Source organism: Tyto alba, unplaced genomic scaffold, assembly GCF_018691265.1.
Source record: "Tyto alba isolate M040663 unplaced genomic scaffold, T.alba_DEE_v4.0 Super-Scaffold_6, whole genome shotgun sequence".
Taxonomy (NCBI): domain Eukaryota; kingdom Metazoa; phylum Chordata; class Aves; order Strigiformes; family Tytonidae; genus Tyto; species Tyto alba.
The window spans coordinates 42,881,635-42,893,182 of record NW_024881327.1 but is presented as its reverse complement, the minus strand read 5'-3'; positions in this window follow the sequence as shown (position 1 = coordinate 42,893,182).

Genomic DNA, 11,548 nt, shown 5'->3' with positions numbered 1-11,548 from the left:
AATATTAACAGTGGTGAATAAGAATTGGCAGCCAAGGGCACTGCTTTCTGGCTTTTGTAATATTTTGATTTTACAGATTTTTATTCCTGGGAGCATACTTTCGCAGATGAATGTGTTTCTGTACATTGAACAGTACTTCATTGCAGAGTTTTTCAAGTAGGAAATGATATCCTTAAGAAACAAGCTGAAAATTCCATGCTTCACTGTTGTACATAAAAGTGATTTCCATAGTTGGAATTGAAGCATTGCTGTGCCAAAAAAAAAACCAAAAAAATATTATGGCAACATTTCTTTTGAAGTGAAAAACTATAAGCCTATGAAAAAACTATGATTCAGGGCACTTATATGAGGCACTGGCTTCTCTGCCCTGACTGCCTAGGGCTGCCAGCTGATCCAGGACTCCCGTATGCTGAAACGGAGAACTGGTTAGAGTTTAATAGTGGAAAGCACTATTGAAAACCACTGGAAGAATCAGCAGGATTGGCTTTGCCAGAAATAACTCTGGACACCAAGACATTTTTACAGGGAATCAGGGGCTCTAAGGGTCCCCCTTTCATATCCACATGACTGCACTTTCTTCTCTCCTCACTCCCCAAAACCAGTGTGGCTGCATCCAGGTTTCCTATTGGGGATGGTTCTTGCCATATGCTGCCTCCAGAAGATGCTAGGCAGTTGTTTCTGGCCAATTGTGCTAACAGTGTACTGTGTAGTCCTGTGTTCAAGTCTATACCCTGGTCTTGGTTTATATGCCACTGTAAACATAACTTCTGAGATCAAAATACTATTTTTTGTCTTCAGAGCAAGCAGGTACTGGTGGAGGATGTAGCTGTGACAGCCCTGTGCACAGCAATCTGTTGATTTGTACATTTGTCTTGGAAGACAGAAATGTTTCTTCTAGGGTCTTTTCATTCTTGTGTAAGCTGATACCACTGATTCTGATCTTCCAAAGGAATGAGCAAATGGTAGAATGCCCTAGGATACAGGCCACACTCCATCCCTCTTGTTGCAAATAGGTTATTGTTCAAAAAGGAAAGGCAGAACCAAGAAGAATATAAAACCAGACCCAAACTCCCTAGATCTTCTTGCTGATGATATTCCTTTGAAATTAAAATTCTAAAAGTTTTAGAATCCAAACTCTATTTTTATTTATATGGATGCAGTTTACCCAAGTCTGTAATGCAAAGTGTAAATACTATCTCTATCTCTTGAGTGAGTTATTGAGAGTTGAAAGGATGGAGGATACAGACCTAATCCTAAAATATTCTCTACACTGCTGGTTAGAGCAGTTTTCTGGAAGAACTCGCTTCACAGGCAGGATAAGAGTGCTAATGTTAGCTGGGAGTACTAAATGGATTTTGAACTAAATTCAGGACTATTCATGGATACTAGGTGTGGGAACAGGCTCTCTGGGGATGATTTTAGAGTTTAGGCATTCCTTTCTCATTTACAGCTTTAAGAGTTCAGTTTGGGATACTTTTAAGTATGTGGGGAGGTCTTTGTAGCAAATTTTATAGTCCGACATGGAAACTTTAATAAATTTTAAGCTCTTCCATGGATAATAGGTGACCTGAATAGCTCTCATGGATTTTAGGCACCATGCCGACTGGAGCTATTACAAAGCTTGTAGGAAGACAGGCTCTTATAAATTAAATATGTTATTTGCTCTCTCATCTTCAAGACATGAACATTTGGAAAAGTAAAGAAGGCAGCTTCCCTGCTTACTGTCACCCAACTTTTGAAAGAGGGGGTAAATTCCCATAGTTTAGATTCAGCTCCTTAAGATATCTGATACATTATCTGTGTGTCTGTGCAGTATTTCTTCTGTGAATGAGGTCAACCATATATACAAGGCTAGTCTTCATGTTCCTTGTTTCATAGATTTATCACCAACTGGCTGGTAATACATCGTGCAGTGAAAGTGAGGTATTCAGATGCAGTTTGTTTTCAGCAAACTCATTAAGTGACTATTCTAGACAGTCACTGCTTGTCATTATTTGTGACAAGGGAGTTTTGAAAACTGTTACATGATCTGGTGGTAGAAAGGAGTACTTCCAATGTACATTAAAAGTACTGCCTCATTTGTTTTACAAATAAAACCTTAGCAGTAGCTCAGCTGAAATCAGTGACTGCCTAGTTTCACTGCTATTAGCAGTTTCATCCAAAATCAATGGTAAGTGCTTACATTTTTCTGGGATTGGTCTCAAATTTTGAGCATGTGATTGTTTGCATCAACTATTCTGCTTTCTATAGCTACCTGAGATGATAACAGGGTTCCATGACTTGTTAAATTTTGTGTACCTATAGATGCGGAGAACATTGTAACTGCATACCTTTTTCTGGCTCACCATCCCATTTCAGGGGTTCACCTGAGGCATGTCTCATCGCGGGTAGCCAGGTTTTGAGTTTATGTAGTGGCACGTTAAATCGGCGTACTTCTTTGTTTGTGATGTTGATTGGGGGGGGATTTTCTTTTAATTCTGTAATGATTAGGTTCTCCAGTGCACTTCTCTTATTTTTCATGGTGGTAGGTTTTGTAATGTCAGCTGATATTATAATCTTTTGGCACATCTATCATTTGCATGCACATAAGGCACTGAAGGTGCTCATTATTTTCAGCTAACAAGTAATCTTGTTCCCACTTAATTTGAAATACATTGTTCTCTGTATCCTAATTTTGGCTTTTACAGTTACTTGCCTCATTGCATTTGGATTACACTGCAATGAATTTTAATACATCATATTTAAAACCTGCAAGATAAAACATCACAATAAATAGATACATAGATATAATTGCAGTGGAAATGTTATGGCAGCTAGGGAGGTTGACATGATTTATCACCTGTCAAGAGTACATCATCATAGGCATAGTGGACAGTATGGTACTTCTCCATTGAGTAGAAGCTCAGTCTTCCCGCTGGTCTCCCCAGGCTCTCGGCCTTCCCAGGGCTGAATAGAGAGGTTGTTCTAACGCGTTTCTGCACTCACACACAACAGTGGCAGAACTCTCTACGGACAGGCTCTTGCGATAATATTATTGCAGCAGCAACCCAGTCCCAGAAGGAGCTGAGAAGGTTTATCAGAGGTTCATGCACCTGCATTCTCCACTTTTTTAACCCTAGAGCTGCTGCTGGACAAATACGCCAGTCTCTGCTTGCCAAGCAATGGCAAACCACTCCTCCATGTGGAAGAAGCAACTTCTGAGATGCGTGCACCTTCTGAATTAGTCATTTCCTTTCATCTCCACTCCAAGATGTGCAAGATGGTAATGATAGTATGAGAAGAATTGTCTTGTGGGCTGTATTTGGCTTGCACAACACCCATGGTAGTGTATCATATTTGCAGACAATATCAGTTACTATTTGCAGTGGCTAAATGTCTCGGTAAGAGATTGACATAATACCAATGAAAAAAATAAGCTTCATCATTTAAGTTATCTCTCTGGGAAAGTTTAACCACATACAACCATGAATACTCATTTTGTCTTGAATAAGGGTTGTTTCTTTCACTTTCAGTCCCTTTTCTATGTGACATCAGATAATCAAAAAAACCATTTGTACACTACAATATAAGGGAGTCCACAAGAAGTCACAGAAGAATATTTGTATTTGCATTTGCATTTGCTTTTGTATTTGTATTTGTATTTGTTTTTGTATTTGTATATTTGTATTTGTATTGTATTGGAAAACCTGCTTCTGAAGATAAAGCAGGTTAAATAATATTGAGTACATTTAGTTTTCCAGAAGGGAACATACTCTGTAAGCCCCAGTGCCTGGAAGGGCTCTGCAGAAGGACCATATGAGCTCTCCCACACTTTGACAGGGTATAGCATATATATATGAGTTTCTAATAGTTTCCCACCTCCAGCATGCTGACAGTTCAGTTGTGGACTTCTAGAAAGCACAGAATAATGATGATGCAGCCGATTTTTAAGTTTAGCTGAATGTCAAAGAAGATGCTATACAGAGATGAATCTATGTTTACCTGGTTAATATACACAAATCCCTTACTCCCCTGGAAAGAAGGAAATACTGGTATTGCAAAGTTTGTTGCACAGGTTCATAAAAGTAAAACAAGAAATCCATAAATGTACAGGTATATGATAATATATATTAATGTCTCTAAATTGGACGTGTTTTTCAGATAGGAGTGCTGAATGGTATGTCTCTGCATTTCTCAGTATAAGCATACATCATTTCCGTGTGTGTTTCAAGAGATTGACTGAATTCTTGAAGGTGGATGATAAGGGAGAGGGGGTTGTGGAGTACTGAGATAATGCCAAGAGTCACCTGCGGGGTATGGAAAGGGTGGAGCTACCAAACTTACTACGCCAGACCTCACAAAAGTTGAATATTTAATATTATCTCAGTGTTATTTAATAAATTTTTCAGTGTCTCATGATCTCTTAGATCTCTTTTGGTGGATTGCCTGCAGACTATGACCCAATCACAGGGAAATACTGGTTTACCATGATAAATATTCCTTCAGGAATGCATGTTGTTAAGCTGCTCTTTTAAACACTGACGTGGAGGCTAAGTCTTAAATGTGTGCTGAGATCTTGATTTCACTGGGATTTAATCACAGGTTAAAGTGGTTTTCTAAGTTAGAGAGATATACAATTTACAACTAATCAAACGAGAAGAACACAACATGTTAAGATCCTAGACTGCTCTCATCATCCATATATACATGTTTCTAATATTATTTTCATACAAATCTGGGCAAAATTAGAGCCTTTTGAAAAGCTTTCATAATTTGCACAGAGTTTTCAGATAACTGCATGGGACAAGATGAAGGGACACAGGCAGGAAGTTTGTAGGAGAAGGGAGTACATCAGAGCCTGCCTCTGAACTTCCTTAAACTGAGAAGTCATTGAATTTAGAGAATTAATTCAAGCCAATCTCTAGCAAACATGATTTGGAATAGCCAGAAGATGCTGGGATGATATCCAAAAGACAATTAATAAAACAAAAGCTATTCATTTACTTCATGACATGCATGCTGGCCAACAGTTCAGTCAAATTGATAATGATAAAACCAGTGGGGCCATGGTCACTGGTATTCAAGACTATATAACTTTAAATATTGGAAAGACTTACTGGGAATTGTGGAATGAACCGTTTTCACACCTAGGAAGTTTCTGTCTTACAGGAAATAATGTATTATTATAATTCAAAGATTCAATGCCATATAAAGAGAATTTCTTACATATACCAAGAATACAGGAAATACAAGTAAAGTATTCCATTATGAAACAGATAGAATGATTTGACAAATCATATTATTGAGATATATGATTTAGATTATTTACTCTGCTGTATCAACAAAAATATCATAATATAAACATTTCAAATATAAAATGTGTAATTAATATGCATAAATTTAGCTAGTTTATACAAAAGAGAGACAAATGTACAACAGATATAGAGACGATTTCAATTAAGCAAGAGTAGCTGTTCTCCCACACCTACTATAGAAACAGCCAACACTAGCTTCTGTTTCCTTTATTCCAGTTTATTTATATTTAATCCTTTACAGAACTAAAGCAGTAAAACTGACACCAAATATGATTTTACAGTGACAGAACACACTGCCTGGAACTAACATATGGGAACACCCAACAGTATCCAAGGGCAAGTCCTGCCTGACCAACCTAGTGACCTTCTGTGATGGAATGACTATATCAGTGGACAAGAGAACAGCTATGGATGTCAGCTATCTGGACTTCTGTAAGGTCTTTGACATGGTCTCGCACAACATCCTTCTCTCTAAATTGGAGAGATATGGATTTGATGGATGGACTGTTTGGTGGATGAGGAATTGGCTGGGTGGTCACATCCAGAGAGTAGTGGTCAACAGCTCAATGTCTGAATGAAGATCAGTGACTAGTGGTGTCCCTCAGAGATCTGTATTGTTTAATAACTTCAGTACTGTTTAATAATTTCATCAACAACATAGATTGTGGGATTGAATGCACCCTCAGCAAATTTGCAGACGACACCAAGCTGAGTGGTGTGGTTGACATGCCTGAGGGATGGGATGTCATCCAGAGGGACCTGGACAAGCTTGAGAAGTAGGCTCCATGTGAAACTCATGAGGTTCAAAAAGACCAAGTGGAAGGATCTGCACCTGCATATGGGCAAGCCCCAGTATCGATACAGGCTGGGGGGATGAAGGGTTTGGGAGCAGCCCTTTGTAAAGGGACTTGAGGGTACCGGTGGATGGAAAACTGACCGTGAGCCAGCAATGAGTGCTTGCAGCCCGGAAAGCCTGGGCCGCCTAAAAAGAAGTGTGGCCAGCAGGTTGAGCGAGGTGATTCTCCCCCTCTACTCTGCACTCTGAGATCCCACCTGGAGTACTGTGTTCAGCTCTGGGGCTCCCAACATAAGAAGGACATGGATCTGTTGCTTTTAAACTAAAGGAGGGTGGATTCAGACTAGATATAGGGAAGACATTTTTTATGATGAAGGTGATGAAACACTGGCACATGTTGCCCAGAGAGGTGGTAGGTGACCCATCCCTTGGAACATTCAAGGCCAAGTTGGACGGGGCTCTGAGCACCCTGATCTAGTTGGAGGTGTCCCTGCTTATTTCAGGGAAGTTGGACTAGATGACCTTTAAAGGCCTCTTCCAACCCAAAACATTCTATGATTCTATGATATTGGTTCTGATCCTGAAAATATTTTGACAAGTGAATGGTTTAATTTCCATATTTGAGACTTTATGTAAATGATGTGACACATGCCAGGTAATTATGCAAATAAAAACTCTTTTTTTCTTTTTTTTGGTTTAATTCTATTAAGTTACTGGTAAGAAACAGCAAGGAATAATGGGCTTCAAATCCTAGCTTGCTTTGTTAAATCCCATGTCTGTGTACTATTTTTTCCTATATTTCAGTATATCCTTCTCAGCAGCCACCCAGTGCATGATACATTCAGTTCACTACTTCATGTGATATGTCTGGTTATAGTGTCAGAAACAAGGTTACACAGTGATTCAGCCTAATGGAATTATTGGTAGCAATTGGTATTAGAATTACTTGTAGCAAATTCTCTATAAATACTTCATGAAGGGAGTCTTCAAAAAGAGGTAGTGTTGTTAAGCAGATAACTTGTGTCCATTTGGATACTCAAAGTAATAAACAGGAACAAAATCTTTTATTGAGGTATTCTATATGAAAATTTGCATTTTCTGTAACATGAAACTCAAAAATCACATTCAATAACTTGAAGCTTTGAACTTCATTTGAAATCTGAATTCAGATTTGGATCCAAAATTAGTAAATTATCTAATAAGCAACCAAAGCTGAATTTTCTGTCTTTACTGGTGGCTATTGCAAAAGAAGTTACAGGAGCTAATAACAATTCCACACAACTAATATATAGCACTTGTCTGTCATTGTTATTTCTCAAAGTGCTGTGCAAATTGACCTTCTCTCATTTTGGAAAGGAAGAAACTGAGACACAGAGAGAAGAGGTGAGTTACCAAAGGTTTTCCAGCAGGCCAGAGGCAGTGTCCCAAGCAGAAGCCCAGGCTCTGCTGCCTGGTCCTGCTGTCTGTCCACCAGCACTGTGGTGCTCATCAGTGATCACTGGAAAACAAAAATGTTCTTCAGGGAGTATTAACCAGCTCCCACCATAACGCAGTGCATTTCTTATTCATATATATGCATTATTTTCTCTGACTGGAAGAACATGGAAAAATCTCTTCAATTTTCAAGATGAGAAACTGGAACATTATAGTAAAATTAATGCTGGCAGAAACATTTATCCCTCTGTGACCTTTTGCTGTTTTCTTAAATGAGCAGCTTCTCTCCCTCCAGCCAAGTGATTCCCTCTCTGTTTCTATTCAAAGAATCAGTTCAGACTGATTCAAGTACTTTTACGGGCAGCCACCAAATGAATACATTGCATTTCACTGAGTTGCAAATGCTGGTTAGGTCACGAGATGCTCAGGCATAAAAGGCTCTAACCTAAACACTGGGCATTTTTGCTTCTCTCTTATCCTCCTCCTTACATGCAAGAGGGGTGCGATTCATTGATTGCATTTATTTGTGAAAGAGGGAATCGGGTACCAATTTAACTATGTTATATGAACTGTGTAAATTTTTACAACCCATTTAATTGTACTGTTTAAAATGATGCATGCTTATACCGGTACAAAGGTGTTTTATATTGCCCCTAGTTTTCCTTCTGCTAAGGAAAAATAAGCTGTTCTGATAGAGCTCCCTCTAAACAGGAGATGTACAGCTTTAACTGTAGTAATATAGTTAGGTCAGCACAACTTTCTATTGTAAACAAGGCCTATATTGTACAACTAAGGTTAGATTACTCAGTTTTTCAGAAGGTCTGCCTACAGAATATGCACAACCAGTGTAACTAGTTGTGTTTTAATAAATACTAATAATATGTGTTTAATTACGACAGTTCATCTCGGCATTTCCTGCGTGCCTCTCTCAGAATGACTAAGCGCTTCTCGTCTCACCACTGAGCCAATTACTGACTACAGGCTGTTATTAGGGGCAGTCCTATATAATTTTCACAATTATAATATATGTCATTTCATAGTTGTGGACTGCCGACAAGTGAGCACACTCCATCTAGAAGAAAAACATTGCCTGCAATTGCTTTCAAGGGCTGAGACAGGCGAATGTTTACTCACAGGCACAGCTTTTCTGACCGTGAATAGTCCCCCTGATTTCAAAGGGATTAAGGCTGGTAGTAAGTATTTGCAGAATCAATGCCTTAATCAGCATGCTTAAATGTTTAATTTTGCTCTCTCCAAATGTATTTGCAGGATGTGAAAGTAGCCTCATGATTCTACACATGCAGGTTAGCTCCTCTTTTGGAATTGCATTTCAATTTTAAAAATGCTAAGGCAAGCAAAACCCACTGTTACTCTACTCCAAGGTGTGTTTTATGATCGATGTAGTGGTCAGAATGTCACACAGACAAATATTTCAGTAGAAATGTGCAAATAATCAGATAGAAATGTGCAAATAATCAAATGACAAAGTTCCAAAATCTCATTAAATAGTGGGGTCTAGAATCTGTGGGTTAGATTTATTGCCAGAATGAACAGATACTATTCACTAACATCAAAGGCTAAGGTAAAATGGAAAAAATCAAAAATAGGGATTTCATGGGAAGAAAATTGACATTAATATTTTTTTTTTGCCTTATTTTCCCTCTCATTCTCTTAACATGCAGCCAGCTCCTACTCTCTGTTTTTGCCCTGTGGTCTTGCTGTCATCTTTTCCTGTCTACACCCTTTTCATATTTCTGTGCAGCGCTGGATCCAAGAAATCAGTTTTGCCTTCTACTACCAAATCTGTGGGGTTTTCTGAGTGTTCCTTTCTGCCAAAAATCAATTACAGAACTTTAGCTCTTTTTGTTTCTCCCTAATGCTTAATCCTTTATAGATCACTAAGGAGTTTAGCCATGGAGATACTCACTTTCTCTCTTGTAAGAGGAAATGCCCTTGAAGGTGTCTTGAGCCCTTTCCAAGGAGCTCTGGGAAGATAAATAGCATGTCTGTGCTGTCCACATTGATCTGCTGCAAAATTTTGCACCTACTTCTTATCTTCACTTGTCCACAATGCCTGCCTGTCACTGTGCACTTGCATATTCAGTCTGGTACCTGATAGCTGGCTCTGTAAATGAGAAACTCAGGTGTAGGTGATTGATAGCTGTGTCCATACCAGTGCTTCACCTCTTTGCAAGCATGGGTGATGCCCCTGCACTCCAAAAGCGTCTTGAGGCCTCCACACTGAAGATGCACTTCGTGTACAGCACCTGAATTATGAATGCAGTTTTATATTTTGGCAGTGTGACTGAAAACAGTCACTTTGTAGAGAACTGGTTTTCTAGAAAATGTTGCAAAGAAGGTAAAGTTATCCTACAGTAACAGTATATCACATTAATTTAATTATGTCTTTGTTCCACAAACTGTAATAATTGAAATCTAATCCACAGTAAAGTCAATACATGTTGCCATTGCCTTCACTAATGTATGCACATAAATACGAGTATAGGGAGAAGCTGTAAGTATATGTGATGAGGCTAATGCCTTTGATAATACTTCACTTGGTATTGTCATAGCTGAGGTACATTTAGTTACTGATAAACATAATTTAATTTTAATAAATTATTAGTTAAGAAATGGGAACTACTTACTAGCAACAGTTCAGCAGAAAAATATTTGAAGATTATAGAAGAAAACAAAAGAACATATGAGTCAACAATGTCATAGTGCTGCACAAAAGTAAACATTCTATGAGGAGGTCTTAGGAGGAGTGTTGCATGTAAATGAAACCAAGAAATCCTTTCACACTACTTAATTTTTTGAAGGTCTGATCTTGAAAATTACTCATATTCTTTTTTTTTTTTTTTTTTTTTTTGCAGATCAATGAGAGCAAGAGTCTAAGAAAAAGCAGTAAGATTGATAGATTCCCTTCCCTGACAGTTCAGGACCAGAACCACTAACCGAGATGCTGCAGAGAATCTCACTGCACATATGTTTGGATCTACATCATGTGCATAAGTGTTACATGTTTATAAAAGAAGCAGGGAGAAGGATATTATTGACCTGCATGCCACTGAAAGCATGTACACTTAGTGAAAAGCATAGTGATCTCCCAGTTAACAAAGCAGCATATGACTTGCATAAACTGGGGCTGAAAATTTAAATGTCTATATAACAAGAGCAACTTAAAAATCTATTATTTGGGGCAGTATTGACCTAGTAAGGCATCTCTCTCCTGATCAAGATTGTCAAAAGCAGCAGCATACAATAGAAGATTAGACCAGGAGCCAAAAGAATGAGTTCAAATCCTTCTGTTCTTGATCTACTCAGCAGTTGTGGGGAGGACAGTGTATCTCTCTGTTTCCCTTGGCACTGCAGTTCTTGGCTTCTCCTTTATGGATTTTGACCTTTTTGCTACCTTTGACTTTTATCTCTTTGGAGCCAGAACATCTTCCCCAGTGTTTCTGTAAAGTTTATTACAATGTAATTCCGGATCTTTGTGTGAGACTTTAGACACTACCACAATAGTAATTTAGCTGTGAGGAAATTAACTTCTTGGGCAGAGAAACGATCCCAAATATATGTTAACATCTGAGACTTTAATTTTAACAAATGGGTCTTTGGTTTTGTGTCATCTACTCCAACATGCCACTGACTTCACAGTAAGTATGCTGCAGACTGAAGCCATACATACGCTGCGGACAACTTTCCTTTGGCTGCAGACTACAGAAAGCTAGACTGGCGTTAACAGCTGCCTCAAGAACAGGTTACAGTAAAGTATATCATGTTCATATCATCATTACATACCTTGGATTCCACTGTAAGCCTGAAGTCTGGGGGTGAGAAGAGCTCTTCAGACCATAAATACATTAGTTTGGCATTATGAACTCTGCAACTCTGTCCTTCAGCAAAGAGAAAAAAAATACTTTTATTCCACAGATATATTCTTGAGATGGCTAAAGAGCAAATCAAGACAGGATTTTCCCCCTTGTTACAAAAAACTTGGAGACCTTTCTGTCTCACAGAT